The sequence below is a fragment of the Phymastichus coffea genome, unplaced genomic scaffold (assembly GCF_024137745.1).
Source record: "Phymastichus coffea isolate CEN01 unplaced genomic scaffold, Cenicafe_Pcof_1.1 PCOF00021, whole genome shotgun sequence".
Classification (NCBI taxonomy): domain Eukaryota; kingdom Metazoa; phylum Arthropoda; class Insecta; order Hymenoptera; family Eulophidae; genus Phymastichus; species Phymastichus coffea.
The window spans coordinates 1,159,190-1,174,808 of record NW_026706832.1 but is presented as its reverse complement, the minus strand read 5'-3'; the positions used below and the strand labels follow the sequence as shown (position 1 = coordinate 1,174,808).

At 39.7% G+C, this 15,619-nt stretch overlaps 1 protein-coding gene across 3 annotated transcripts in view; it reads right to left on the bottom strand.

Moving 5' to 3' along the window:
* LOC131675425 (aromatic-L-amino-acid decarboxylase-like) overlaps positions 1-15,619 on the bottom strand; it is a 1,116,730-nt gene that overhangs the window by 450,434 nt on the left and 650,677 nt on the right. The window lies entirely within an intron of this gene.

Here is a 15,619-nt window from a genome sequence, read left to right as displayed (position 1 = left end):
CCGCACGCTTGCTGTTGCTACCAAAATTGTCTTCACAATAGAGTCATATACGGACTGAAACATTGGACGAGGAATTTCCATAAACGCACAGAATTTTGACAAGCCATTCAAACCCACTCCTATCAAACGCATTGCCAATATTATCCGACGATTAATATCATAGGCATTTCTGATAAATGGACTATTGGGCACACTAGCTATCACTTTTTTTTCACTTTTTTTGGCACAAGTAGAACAAACGATGTCAATTTTGAAGCCCAAGCCACGTTTTGATGATTGGTAGAATTGCACTGTTGAATGGCAAATACGACACACAACATGCTCTGAAATTTCTGAAAAAACTGACACAAAAGCAACGAAGCAATACATGAACGCCGGATCAACAGTCGCATTGCACGGGGAAGCATTTTTCAGTTTTTTCGCTGACGCGCTCACTCCTGACAAATCAGCTTCTGCTTCGTAACGATTCATAGGACGATGCTTTCCCATTTTTCGTTTGCGATTCGTCGATATGGTGCCTTTTTTTGTAGCAAACACTGGTTTATTCGACGCCATACTCATGAAAACTTTCGCTGCAATAGTATTTGAACTCTAGAACACAACTGTCAGTTAGCGTGGTGCCAACGGTCAAACTGACGCCACACTTATACACTAACACAAATACATTTCAAAATCGCACTAGTGCCACTCTTGGGCAGCCTTGTGTACTATTTTCGAGTAGAAACAGTCGTAAAGGGATATCTCAGGTAGGTAAGCATTTCGGAGCGAAGGGCGCACCGCGGGACCGCGACCGCGCAGCGGGATACCTAGCGTATAATGCTCACAACTCAGAGAAAAATTTTTTTTTCGTAAAATCACTTTGGGACGTTCTTTTTAACATGTTTCTCTACTATATTAGCTTAAAAAAAAAAAATTGAATTTTTGAAATTTCTACATAGATGTTACCCCATAATAAATCTAACACATCTTCTTTACAGTTAATCATGTGTAAATTTCTTTTCTTTATGCAACGATTAATAGGATCGATAAATATTTTGATATAACACGACACACACATTATATATTTATAGCCTTTTTCTATGAACATCATATCGTTTGGTTTACTTTTGACAAATTTCGCTTCTTGTAGTATTTTTTCGTGGGTATTCATGATTTCAAGCCTCTCTTTTGTTTTTTTTATTATTACCTGAAAAAAGAAGCAACGGATTGAAAATTTATCTTAATTGATTAATCGTTAACTGTGTTATGTTTGCCAAATTTTCTAATTCTCTTAGATTATGGCTAACCTGTTCAGCTTGCACAACTGCCTGCTGTAATGAACTATAAAATTTGTATTGACACATATATCTCTTTACGTCATTGTTTAGGTAACATTTTAAACAACCCTTTTCCTACCTTAAACATTACTGGTACTGTCTCGTCACAGGCTGTTTCTGTACCGAAAAATTTCAATATGTGCGTGCGAGATATCATAAACATAGATCTTCCGTCGGATTCTACTGGTAATCCCTGATAGCACAATAAAGAGTTTCTTGAGCGTACGTCTACCGGTAAGCACTTAATTATGTGAATGACCTTGCCTGCGAGCAGGCTCATATAGTCTGGCCCGTTTATCAAATAATAGGCTAATAAATCCGGACTAACTGTTGCGATATTTAGTGCATTCATTATCACTTTCTTTTCTAACTCACACTGTTGAAATAACACGTCATAATATAATTTTTGTAAGCTTTTTCTTACATATTTTTCAAAGAAAAGTATCTTTGCATTAAAGTATGAAAATAAGTCGATGTTTTTGATCTTTTATCGCCGGAAAAGTATGTTTATTTTCATCGTTAAGGATAAAAATTCTCGGGTGTCCCGTTCTAGGTAAAACAAATCCGCATTTAGGTAATGCTCCTAGATCTTTAAACGCGAAGGATACTCCATGTGTGTTTAACACGTACGGTGGTCGCCTTTCGCTACCCTATTCCATGAACTTTCCTACGTATCCGTATAAAGTTCTGTGAACTTGTTCTCCTGACACTCGTTCATGGGAATTGGGTCCCAAAAAGCGGAATCTAGAACGTTATCGACGCATTTATCGTCATTAAATTTGCAAACCGTACCTGTTGATAACGTAATTTTATTATTGTCTTATGATACCGTTTCTCAGTGTTCCTGCAATGAAATTTTAACATACATTGTCACCAAAACGTCTTGAAACTCGCCATAAGGGTCATTATAATAGCACGCGTTACTGCATCTACCCGTGCTGCCGGCTGATCCGGGCGAAACTGATAGTGTGCACTACTGAACTATGCACTAATAAGGATTGAAAGAGGCGATCTCCTATAGATATTGATCTGCGTACGTGCATTCTTTCGCATTCATCCCTCGATGTTTCGAGTAAAAATTTTATTCTTCCTAATCCGACTTCTATATTATAATTATTATAACCGCATCTCTTAGCATCTCTATCTATTTCTATTTTACAATAACGCACTCGAACCGACGTGGATTCATTGAGTTGCAATAGTGTTACTTCGACTCGCGTTGAGTTGACAATTGGTGGTGGCAATTCACAGTTTGATATATCTATTAAAGGAAAAGATGTAATATTTACGAACTTCTGTGCGTAATCATAAGCAATATAGGCCGTCACCTTGGCGACAACTCCCTAGATCAGCAGGCATTTTAGAAGACTCATCATATGTGAACAGCAAATTTAAGTTATTCCTTAATAAATCTTAATCAGAACATACAATTGGCGCAACCGTCTATTATATTTTGCAAAATAATTATTCTGTTGGCCTTATGTGTGATAGGCGTAAGCGGTTGCTATGTAAAATTTTGCTGCCGTTTTTGCCGATCTCAATTCGCATATTTTCGTTCATTTTCATTTTCGGCCATACTTCTAATACCAGATACGGACCTGAGTATTGATCGTTAAATTTTTTTGGTTTGGGATCGCTTAAAAGCCAAACATAATCGTTTACCTTGAGTTTTTCGCGAGGAATTTGGTGCAAAGCATTCAAACGGTTAATTAATTGTGATATATAATCTGCGCGCGCGTACATGTAGACAAAAGATCTTCCGGTTCTGGAGGAGCTACTGATGGCACTGTTGCAACTCTTGCGAACATGAGCTCATACGGAGTATAATGCGTAGCCTCATGTCTGCTAGTAATATAATTAAACACTGCCATTTTCACAAATTCATCCCAACCTTCAAACTTATTTGTAAAAATTTTTAAATACTCGTTTAACGAGAAGTGCTGTCTTTCTTTTACTCCATTAGATTCGGGATGAAATGCGCTTGTGCGATGTCGTTTAATACGTAACCATTTTGCAATTCTTTTCATTAATTTTGACAAAAAATGTTGCCCGCAGTCAGTCAGCAAATCGTTTGGTGTTCCGAATACACATACCACACGTTTAATAAAAGCGCTTACTACAGTGATAGCTGTTTGATCTAATATTGGAATACCCATACCAAAACATGCACTGAAATGTTAAACAGTAAGGATTATTTAATTTGGTCGTTGGTAAAACCTATATTTTCCATCAGCCTTCTTTACCATACAATGGTAGGTACAAAAGAACATTACGTAACCAATTATAGGGCATGGGCGCCCATCAGCGAGCCTTGCATCGCCCACCTTGGTCACATTCAATCCGAGTCTCATCTCCGATGCCATTCTCAGCCCTTACAGAACCATGACCGTGGATGAGGCGCCGGTATCATAGAGTGCTCTAAGCTTCAAGTTACCTATGTCTACCCGAAACCACCATCTGGTCTCATCCTCTGGGTCGTATCCACGAGTCGCATCCTTCCGTCCATTCGTCGCGCTTCGCAGCGCCTTTTTCCCATCGGCTGCTGCTACGATGATAGGCTTACTCGTACTCGTGGATTATTTCGGCAGTGGAGCTTTCTGTGTGGAGAGGCCCGAACCTTTCAGGTCTTCGGACTATTCGATCCTCATATCTATCGAGTCTTCTCCCTCCTCCACAACTTCTATATGGCCACCTAGTCCTTCCAGGATGATTATCCTCCCTATTCTTCCGAGGGCTGGCATCGAGCTCGATCGCCTTCTGCTCCGTGATACCGCTACATCCCGGACTCTCTTGATACCCTACCAGGACCTGTTTGAATCCCTGGTTCGCCGAGAACTTGCTCTTTCCCGTCGAAGACCCGCAGCGAGAGGTCTATTTTACTGGAAGCGCGAAGATGACCTCTTCTTTTCGTTCTACTTGCCGTTTCCCTTGTTGCAATCTGGGCAGAACTTACGGCTGAAACCCAGCTTACCACAAGCGAAACATTGGAGAGGTTTCATGAAGTCGATCTTCCGCCTCTGTCCTTCTTATCGCTCGCCAGGAGACCTGGGAAGAGGAGAATTCCTCTATCTCCCACGCCATCGGCTTTTACGCTGTTCTGGAGGGCTGTCCTGACACTCCTCCATCTTCTTATCAGAAGTAGAGGTTTGTGTAGCCGATACCGTCGCTTGCTCAGTACGCCTTCTGGCAGGGTTCTCCACGTCATGTCCGTGCTGCGGATCTTCCTCCTTCTTCGCACGCTTGCCACTGCAGCGGTTTGGGATTCACTACCAGCCGTTCTTTTGCTCGGGTGGTAGGCGTACTGAGGGAAGATCACCGAGTTGGGATCCGCGAATACGCGTAGATGACGACCGTAAGACAAGGTGTTTTGTAATTCGGTCGCCCTCCTGTTAAACTCGCGTATCGACATCAACTCGCTCCGACGTAGCTGAATTTGGATGTTCGGAAGGAGGTTTGCATGGAGCAGGTCTAATAACCTCTACAAGGGCATTGGTGGTTCCAGTCTATTGACAAGAGCCACCAGGTTGGATACGTAGTCTCTTACCAATTCGTCTTCGCCCTGGAATCGGTTCTGAGCTTCCTGCAACAGCCTTTGTTGCTGTTGCGCACTTGTGCCGAACCATTCTCGGGCGTTGGCGACTAATTCGGCATAATTGAGCCACTGGTACTTATTGTTATAGTACCAGGTCCTCGCGTTACCTTCGAGGATCTCTGATACGGAACAAAGTACTTCATCGTCCGTTAGCCCTGCGCCCACGCGCAGGTCTCCCAACCTCGACAGAAACGTGTCCACGTTCTGTGCTTACTGCCCGCAAACTTCAATTTCCATCCGCGGACGATTTTCCCAACATCTTGGATTGTGGAGAGCCCTCAGGATAGTTGAGGACCGGGGCCACACGGTCCGCTTCGTCTCCTCTGTCGAACAGGTGCATATATCCCGTCTTTCTCTAGATCCTCTTCTCCTCCTCATCTGTAGAAGACTTCCGGTGGGGTGACGTCCCTTCTCCTGGGTACGAATCTTGGAAGAGCCAGTGTGCTTCCTGGAATCCCACAGTCGTAGTGACAGGTGAATGTGTCCTGAAAGTTCATATTACATCTGGAGCGCGGTTAACTTGAGTCACGCTGGGAAAACGGGCTGCATCAGCCATTTCATGCATTCCATCCTCCAGCTCTTGAATTCTTTGACGCGTGTCCTGCACATCGTGCCCCGCACACACCTGTAATCTTTGTAGAGTCTGAAGGATTTCTAGGTTTCGACCTATCAGCTTGCGGTTGCGGTCGACTCCCTCCTTCAGGTACTCTATTTCCCGGAAGGCTTCGCTCAAAGATAATTCTTCCTGAGGTTCCTTCCGAGTGCAGGATTGCTGCAACCTGAGATCCGGATTGCTCCGTCCTCTCTCTCCCTCCTCCTGTTCCTGGGTATGTAGGACCTTCTGGATGATCTCATCCTCTTCTTGGCAACTGTCTTCACCCTCCGAGTCCTCATCCGGGCCGGCGAATGTCCTTGACATATTTGTCAAGGATATTCCCTCTCTATTGATGAGTCTCAGGGGATGGTCACTGTTCTCATCTGCGCAAAGGTTTTCCAACTCATCACAGATCGTATCGAGCCACGCTTGTCGGGTGCGTCTCCTGCGCCCCGCCACCTCTTTACTGCGCGTGGTCTCCTCGAAATCTGTAACTGTGAACTCTCCCAGCAACCATCTCCCTAGCCTAGCCACCTGCTGGATGACACTTTCATCCTTGCGCAGCTCTAAATCCGCTAAGTAGCGTTCACACTGTGCGGAGGTCAGCTCTATTGCCTAATTGTCGATCTGGGCTGACAACAGAGCCATCTTGCCTCCGCACGGATGTAGGATGCGGTCAAGGTTTAAAATTATCGGTCTAATCGACAACTACCGCTTTCAAGGTATGAGTGGGGTCTACACTAATTAGTGTAACTACCCTTAAGCCCTTCTTTTTTAAGGCGCAAGCTCGCGAGATTATGAGCGCGTGTAGTCTCCGCAAACTATCTAATAATAGTATAAAAAATATCCTATCTAAGGTCGAAGCCTGCTGTTTACTTGCTCCGCCTGGCTAATATTTTCTGGACTGCACGCTTGGGTCGCGCTCTCTACTAATATCGTTACTCAGATGCTTCCGGCCCCCCTTTATCCACCAAACTATGGCTCAAACGAGCTAGCACCTGATTACTTATAACGACTTGGAATTACTTCGACCTACTAATTATTACCGTTTTCGGCCCTTTTTATAATAAATTTAACAATTTTCAAGAAAAAAGTCGAAGTTATTCCGTTTTTTCCCCTGCAGATGGCGTACCGCTCACGATCTCGCTCTACCACCTGCTCAAACCTTCCTAAGCACTCGCGCAATCGTTTCTCTTTCTCTCTCGTACGTCGATTACCACTCATGCGATCGACGCACAATCCTATTCGCGTTAAACGGGTCTTAATAGCAGTTGCCCGCCATGTTACGGGGTGGTTATCCTACAAAATGAGAAATTTATTGAAGCACAAACTCCCACGATGCAGAGCTAACCGCCACTCCGTTAAACACGTATAGTTATACGTGTATTCGCCTTTACGTTTTACGATTTCGTTTTAGTATCTTCTTTCCAACCGAGTTGAACTCACCTTAAGTCACTTGAATTATGACACTCGATCTATATTCAGTATGAATGACTTAATGCCTAGTTCGCCTAATCCCCTAGATGAAATTAGATTAAGACTTAAGCCTTTATAGATCTATTAAGCTAATAGAAAACGAAATGACATAAACGGCGAATAAAATTAACAAAGTTTAATTAACAAAAACTATAAGTCTTTTACGGGCCAAAAGACTAACGCACTTGAATAGAATTCACAATTATTAATTATAATTCGGTGAGAGAGAGAGAGAGAGAGAGAGAGAGAGAGAGAGAAAAAATTCAAAATTTGCCGCAAAATCTAACGCTCAGCGCGAATACAAAAATTTACGATCGCGATTGACAAATTACGGTGATCAGCCGTAATTGTTGAAGCTAAGTTTAAAGATGTTCCTCGGATCAGCTGCGCTGCCTCACTTAAAAATTTATTGCTGCTTGAAATGCTGCTGCTACTGCTGCTGCTTCTTAGCTACTTATCTGCACTCGCACTATTTTTCAGTCCCAGGAAAACTTTCAACAAATAACGGTGAAACACAGTGCAAAAACTAATCAACCAATCAAGGCGATACTATCGCGAAAGCAGCTGAGGCTTAACTGAATATTCAAACTCTCGCGTGCCCCTTCTATCTCTTAGTCGTTCGAACTAATATCGCGAGTGTACCGAATCGCGAACGGATCGATTAATCAAATCGACTACCGTTGCAAGATAAAATTATTAATCGAACGCCATTTCTTTCAGGATGTATGTTGTATTGCTATCAGAAAAGAAGAAAAATCAGTGGCAAGAATATTATACAAATTTGTTCAGAGAAATCAATGGATGTATTACAGAAGATTTGAATGAAAAAAATAAAATAATGAAAAAAATATTACTCATTGTCAGTGAAAACAATGTGAATTCAACTGATAGAGATGATTGAAAAAGGGTATTTTTTTTAGCAAGATTAATTTTTACTAAACCTAATTAATATTATTTCCAAATGTTTCTAATTAACACATTATATGTTATACAGGGTGTCAATTAAGTCCCGGGACGCCTGAATATTTTCTGAAGTACTTCAGTTCTGAAAAAGGTCAAGGTCATTCCTTTAGTAACTTTCAACGCGGAATCCGATGGTGACCTTGGATTTGACCTTAAGATTGACCTTCAAGGTTATTTCAAGGTCAACTTTGTTTTTTTAAATGGGAACCCCTATTTTTTACAACGGCAATCGAAAGAGCAGAAAATTTTACGTCCAAAACGGTATTTTTAAATTTTTTTTCATGGCCTTGAGAAGGTCGATTTAAGGTCAAATGCTTGAAAAACTGCCTAAAAGCGTTTTTTTAATTTTTAAGATATCGAAAAATGACCTCTACAAAATTTGTTCAGAACAGAGTAGGCCACCCAATGCACCAAAAACCTTTGACCTTTAACCTCATTTTGAAGGTCATTTCAAGGTCGAAGTGTTTTTTGTAATGGAAACCCCTCTTTTTGACCCCGGATACGCACATAGCGCGAAACTCAACACAATACCTTATCCAAACGTCGGATTTCGCGCTATGTGCGTATCCGGGGTCAAAAAGAGGGGTTTCCATTACAAAAAACACTTCGACCTTGAAATGACCTTCAAAATGAGGTTAAAGGTCAAAGGTTTTTGGTGCATTGGGTGGCCTACTCTGTTCTGAACAAATTTTGTAGAGGTCATTTTTCGATATCTTAAAAATTAAAAAAACGCTTTTAGGCAGTTTTTCAAGCATTTGACCTTAAATCGACCTTCTCAAGGCCATGAAAAAAAATTTAAAAATACCGTTTTGGACGTAAAATTTTCTGCTCTTTCCGAATCCGGGGTCAAAAACGGGGGTTCCTATTTGAAAAAACAAAGTTGACCTTGAAATAACCTTGAAGGTCAATCTTAAGGTCAAATCCAAGGTCACCATCGGATTCCGCGTTGAAAGTTACTAAAGGATTGACCTTGACCTTTTTCAGAACTGAAGTACTTCAGAAAATATTCAGGCGTCCCGGGACTTAATTGACACCCTGTGTGTACACTGCCCGTCAATCACTTTTGCCATGCTTACCTCAAAATTAGGCAAACTTGAAAGTTTTGTATTTCGGTCGGAAATCATCGTATCACAAAAAACCGCAGGCTATTTTAAAGGTAATTGCAAAAGCTTCCATTTAGAACGTGCAGACACGTTCTAATTGGAAGTGATAAGAACACGTTCATGTGTTTTTTATAGTAAAAAAACTGATTAAAAAAATTTCAATTTTTTTAACCTCGACTTAAATCAATGCCAATTTAGAACCAGGCGGTAGAGGGCAAATCGACCTAAGGGGTTCGGAGGGTAATGTCTTTCCCTTTAAAATGAGCTCCCGCGGGGTTCTATCCGATGTTTTTTAACCGAGTTACGGCGTTTTTTGTAAAAAGCAACCTTCTTTTTCCAATCCCCAATTACTTCGACTTGCGTACGTTTTGGAAAAAAATGCCAAAGAGGAAAAAGTTTCATTTTGTGTCCAAGAATACGAAAATAAAGTCAAAATAAAGAAATAGAGAAAAAAATTTTTTTCGGTTTTTTAGCACATTAAAAAAATAAAGAAATTTAACTTTTTTTTACGCTTAGTTTTAGTTTTTTGTGATTTACTACGTCCCTAGACATTTTAAAATTAAGCGTAAAAGAAAGTTAAATTCCTTTATTTTTTTAATGTGCTAAAAAACCGAAAAAATTTTTTTCTCTATTTCTTTATTTTGACTTTATTTTCGTATTCTTGAACACTAAATGAAACTTTTTCCTCTTTGGCATTTTTTTCCAAAACGTACGCAAGTCGAAGTAATTGAGGATTGGAAAAAGAAGGTTGCTTTTTACAAAAAACGCCGTAACTCGGTTAAAAAACATCGGATAGAACCCCGCGGGAGCTCATTTTAAAGGGAAAGACATTACCCTCCGAACCCCTCAGGTCGATTTGCCCTCCACCGCCTGGTTCTAAATTGGCATTGATTTAAGTCGAGGTTAAACAAATTGAAATTTTTTTAATCAGTTTTTTTACTGTAAAAAACACATTTCATTTTTAAGTGTCTGCACGTCTTAAATGGAAGCTTTTGCAATTACCTTTAAAATGTTCTGCGGTTTTTTATGATACGATGATTTCCGACCGAGATACAAAATTTTCAAGTTTGCCTAATTTTGAGGTAAGCATGGCAAAAGTGATTGACGGGCAGTGTATTTAATTATTTTTATTGAAGCGGAAGATTGTTAAATGTGATTACTGGATATGTAACTAATAAATTAAAAAATCTCTTTAAATATAGACATTCATTTGAAATGCTTATTTCTAAATATGTATTAAATGCATAAATCTTGTATCTGCAATTTCTTATTCTATCAATGTACATTTTTCTATCAATGTACATTTTATAATAAATAAATCACCTTAGAAATTCATTTTTTTGTTATTTATTTTTTATTTGAATAATTATTTGACGTAATTAAAAATTCACTTGGGTTTTTGAAAATCCAGATGAAATTTTCCAATATCCACATGGATTTTAAGCAAAATCTATCTGGAATTTTTCAAAATCCATATGGATTTTCGGAAACCTATATGGGTACTACTAAATCAAGGTAAGTTTCCGAGATGGATTCCCACAATAGGTTATTGAAAATCCATCTAGATTTTATCATGGATTTTTTTCCCATATAGAATTCGAGATGGAATCCATTCAAATCCATGGAAATCCATACACAAATCTATATGAAAATCCATATGGAATTGAGAATGGAATTCCAGGTGGATTTTTTCAATATGGTAATATACGGTATACCAGAATTGAGACGAACATTTTTGAAAGCAAACGTTGAAAGCTGGACGGTTCCGAAAAGTTTCGACGATCCAAAACCACGTTCTCCTTGTAAAGAAATGACATCTCGTGTGACAATGCGTCATCAAAAGAAAACCCTGCACCTACAAAATTCGTGCAATGTATGGAAAATGCTCTTCCGACAAGAGGACGCGAACGACCGATCAGCTGATGGCACTGTAGCTCACATATCCACGCCTAATTATCACTTCGAGACCTCGCGAAAATAGGACCTCTCATGATTCGCCCGACCGATACGCATCATCTTTCCGCACCTGCATATACGAGTACACTCTCACACATAGGAACACGGACCGATGCTTTCTTAGGAAACTAGACAACGAGGAAGGTTGCAGTCGAGATCAGCTGATCCTGGTAACTGACCACACAGGGAAAAGCAGCGCACACACACTAACACTGGACATCACCTAATCAACGCATCCAAAAAGACAGCTCGATATACACATACATGACCTTGCGAACACCGAGAGGCAGTCATGAAGAGCGGCGGTAGAACGTGACATTGATGCGGGAGCTGAGCGGCGGCCATATTGTGACGTGACCGGCAACGTGCGTGAGCCAGAGAGAGCAGAGAGAGCAAGAAAATGAATGCGAGCGAGCCAAATGAGGAGGAGCACGAGTAGACGCGAGCGGGAACCGAGATAGGTCGGGTGTACAAGCGAGATAACCAATAGAGCAGACGAGAAAGGGGATACCAATGTGCCAGTCGGGGCGGCTGGTAGGACTAATGAGCGTGAGAGAGCAAAGGATAAATGATAACGATACGGATAATGCTAGGCCGACTGACGCACGCACTCTTGATCAGCCAATGATAACAGAGATAGGGGTAAGCTCATGAATAGGATAAACAGACTCTAACTAATCAACTACTTAAAAAATTCGACGGGCTATAATAATAGAACAGACAGCACTGGTGACTGGGTTGTCGACATAATTGCCCACTGGGATAAAAGTTCACATCCGAAAAGAAAGAGAATCAAAAGAGACGAGATATGACACCGCGTTACCCGTGGCCTATTCCCATGGAAGCCGCATCCGAGATCGGACGACCTTCTGATAGAGCGCCAGCGAGAATTAATTCTTTATCAGAGTCAAGGAGACATCAGAAGGAGAAAGATATCCATTTTCTTGTGTGTTATCCCGAAGGAAGCAAGGAAAGCGAGGGAAGGAGAGAAAGGACGAAACCTTTTGGAAACCGACCGTGAGTACTGTTCAGTACACATATCATGGTCGGGACTGCGCGAATTCGTGCAGGTTTGTGGAGCCCTTAACGTGGTCGATTGCAAGTCAGCTCTTATTTAACTAAAGAAATCAACTATCAACTAAAGAAAAAGACAAAAAAATGCCAAGAAGCTACTGCTGCTGCTGCTGCTGCTCAAGCTCAAGCAGCTGTGTATCCATTTGCACCGAAGAAGTGCATCTGATGATAATAAAATATAAAGCTGACAAGATTTTTTAAAATCATATCTTTTATAGAATTAAAAAGATGCTTATCAGGAGTGTTTGATAGTAAATATAAATTTCAATACAGTTTTATGATGTATATAGTATTCTTGAGAATATTTTTCCGGTAGCAGTTTGGATCAAAGTATTACTTACTAGTTACTTTTTACATGCCTATAAAAAAGTTTAAGATACGCTTGATTATAGAGGTTTTAGGTACTCGGTTTTAGGAATATAGCAGTTATTCTGATATACTATTTTACTAGAAGACTTAAAGCAGTTAAGTAATAAGAAAAGTTATTTTGTTTAAGTATCACCTTTTTTAGGACAACAAATTATGTTAATTTTTATGCGCGCTTTTATATGCTGAATCACTTAGTTAAAATGTTTATTTACAGACAAAAGTATTATATCTATATATCTATTTTATTGTAATAATGTACAAGAAAATGTATTCACTAAAATATAAGATCAAGAATTTATAATTAACTTCACCTGATGTTTTGTTCAATTAATTCAAAATTAAGGACATTGCGCTGTAAATATGACATAATAACACAACTTGTTGAAACTTCTAGTTATGATAGTTTAGAGTATTCTGAACTCATACGTATTTTTTGAGCATACATTATAATACTAATAACCGAGAAATTCGAGAATATAATATACAATTTAACACGTGCTCATATGGGACAGCGATCCAAATAATCAATAAAACCTCGTAGAAATAACACCAGCGTACAATTTTTCCATAAAACTTATAAATAATATTTGGTAATTCAACCCTCACAGTTTTGACCTATGTTATAAAACTTTTTATTAATATATTAAGTAAAAATAATAATGAAATAACACGTTCAAAATAAACTTGGCAACGTCGCATTTTGGCAGTATATAAGTGAGAGACAGAGAGCGCGAGAGTGCACGCGCAAGATTTGGCCTTACGTTTTGAATACATTCAAATATTTGAACGATATTATATTTACAGGTTATTTGGTGATGCTTTTTAGTGTAGAATAATTATTTGTTAACAGAAAATAAAAATGTTATTTCTGGAACAGTAATTCTTTGTAAGAAATATATACACCATCGGTCCCTTAAGCAGTTCCATCTTGTAACCTCGTTAGTTAATTGCCTAGGCTGTTCTGCCATCCACTCCTGCTCGCTCTCATTTCTCTCTTTTCACCCCTCTTTTCATGGCACAAGCCGCGATCTTTGCGTTCTCGCTCACCCTTATCGCTCTCTTACTCTCTCCCCCGCTCTTCTCGCTCTCGCTCTTTCTCGCGCCGTCTTCTTCGCCGACCGCGTCTTCCCCTCACCAGGCCCTGCAACGACACGAATGCGTGAATACTATGTTGCCATAGCTACGCTCGGCTGTTGCATCCGTGCGAGGAGAGTGCCACGCACAGGGCCAGCGAATTCGCTATGAACCCTGTCACAAAGTATAAATCACTTTCAAAATCACTTAAATAATATTGCGTAGGAAATTAATTTAAAAAATATTTGACACCACCAATTAAAGAAAACTCATAATATTTGATTTAGTTTGTCTAACTTGTCTAACGTCAATGTTCTTTCAAACTCAATTACATAAACACACCGATTTTTTATTGCATTCAATAACTGGACCAACTAATCTCTCATGAATTTTATAATTATTCCTGGACAATATTGGTATCTCAAAAATGTATTGGCTTGAATGTGCCTTATGCCTGCACACATTGCTCCTGTAATCATTATTTAAAAAAAATAAGATTGAGAATATTATAACATAACCCAATTAAATAACTGTTGGATGTACCTATGGACAGCTTTGCATTTATTTCAAATACTTTCTTTTGACTGCCAGGAACCTTACATAAGGGTCCACTTGATACTGATTGCACATGGCCACATTCAGTACATTTTACTCTGAAAAAAGAGCTTTTCCCTTGAATTTTCTCGTTCACTACATCATCCATGTGCAGTTTTTCCTTACATTGTTGGAAATACATTTGTTTAGCCGTGTGTTTCTAATCAATAATACGTAGTCCTTCCAATAGATATTTTGAGGTCAAGTCACTCGTATTTTCTGTACACACTTCTTTCACAGGAACAAGAGGAACACATTTTCCTTTATCGTTACTGCCATTTTCAGATCGTCTTAACATATATTTATAGACTTCTTGAGAAACATATTTTTCTTTCTAGTAATATCTTTTTGGAGGCATTACGTGTGAATTTAACAACAATAAATAAGAACGTTACCAATTTTCGACTCCACGTCGATAAGAGGTAGCTATTAAAAAAAGTACGATAGAGCAATGTCCTTAAGATGTTACTATGGTTAACAGGATAAACGGATTCGATTTTTATAACGAAAATTATTTCTGTAATACAACTGTTCGATAAATTTATTCGTTTTCCGATTTCCACGTGGATTTCTGCCTGTATATCGACATGGAATTATGGAACAGAAATCCAGGTGGACATCTAAAAATATTTTCATCTGGGATGACCGTATATTCCTTAGTTTCCAGGGTGGTGAATGTTTGTGTTGGTATGTGTCCATCGAACGCATTAGGATAAAATTTTTTTATATGTTTACATTGCAACGGTTACTGATTATAAATATCGATTTATTCGTGATTCAGCGGCACTCGAAGTGCGAAAGCGAACGATTAGCAGAAAGAGACAGGGCGCACGCGAGGGTTTTGAATAGAAGAGGCACGCGAACAGTATGATCTGAACCGTCAACTAAAGCAGCCGTGTCATAGAAAAGATTTTGTTGTGAGTGAGAGTGAGCTGAATAAGAGTACGGACGACGAAGGTATCACCACTGACGATGCAGCGAGGGTATCCTACAGAAAGAAGCGAGCAGTTTAGGGGCGGAAAACACAGTGGACGATCTGATCGGCGTAATAACTGCAGCAGCAACGTCAACAGAGGCCGGGAGTGCCCAGTCATCTCAAATCTGCACGCTTGATTACGGCTGATTACCGTAACCATAATACAGAGTAGGTGCACCTATCATTAGACTCGTCATTCGTAAAAAATGAACTGCGCGATAATTTAGTGCATGCATACAATAACCCTTTATATAGTCACGCCAAGCGTTAGTCCGTACATTTTCTCTCTCTCTCTTTCTCCCCGGATAATATTGTAAACCTATACGTGAGCGTAAGTCTTTCGGTTTGCATAAAGAATCTTGACGAGGAGTAGATAGCTCATACTGGTGTCAGAGGATATTTGTACTTCGGACCGCTAGTGAAATCTTGATCACCAGCTTGATTTCGCAAGCTTTTCATATCTTGTACATTTGACATACTATCTAAACCATGAACATTTTATAATATAACGTAAGTATATGTTACATACGT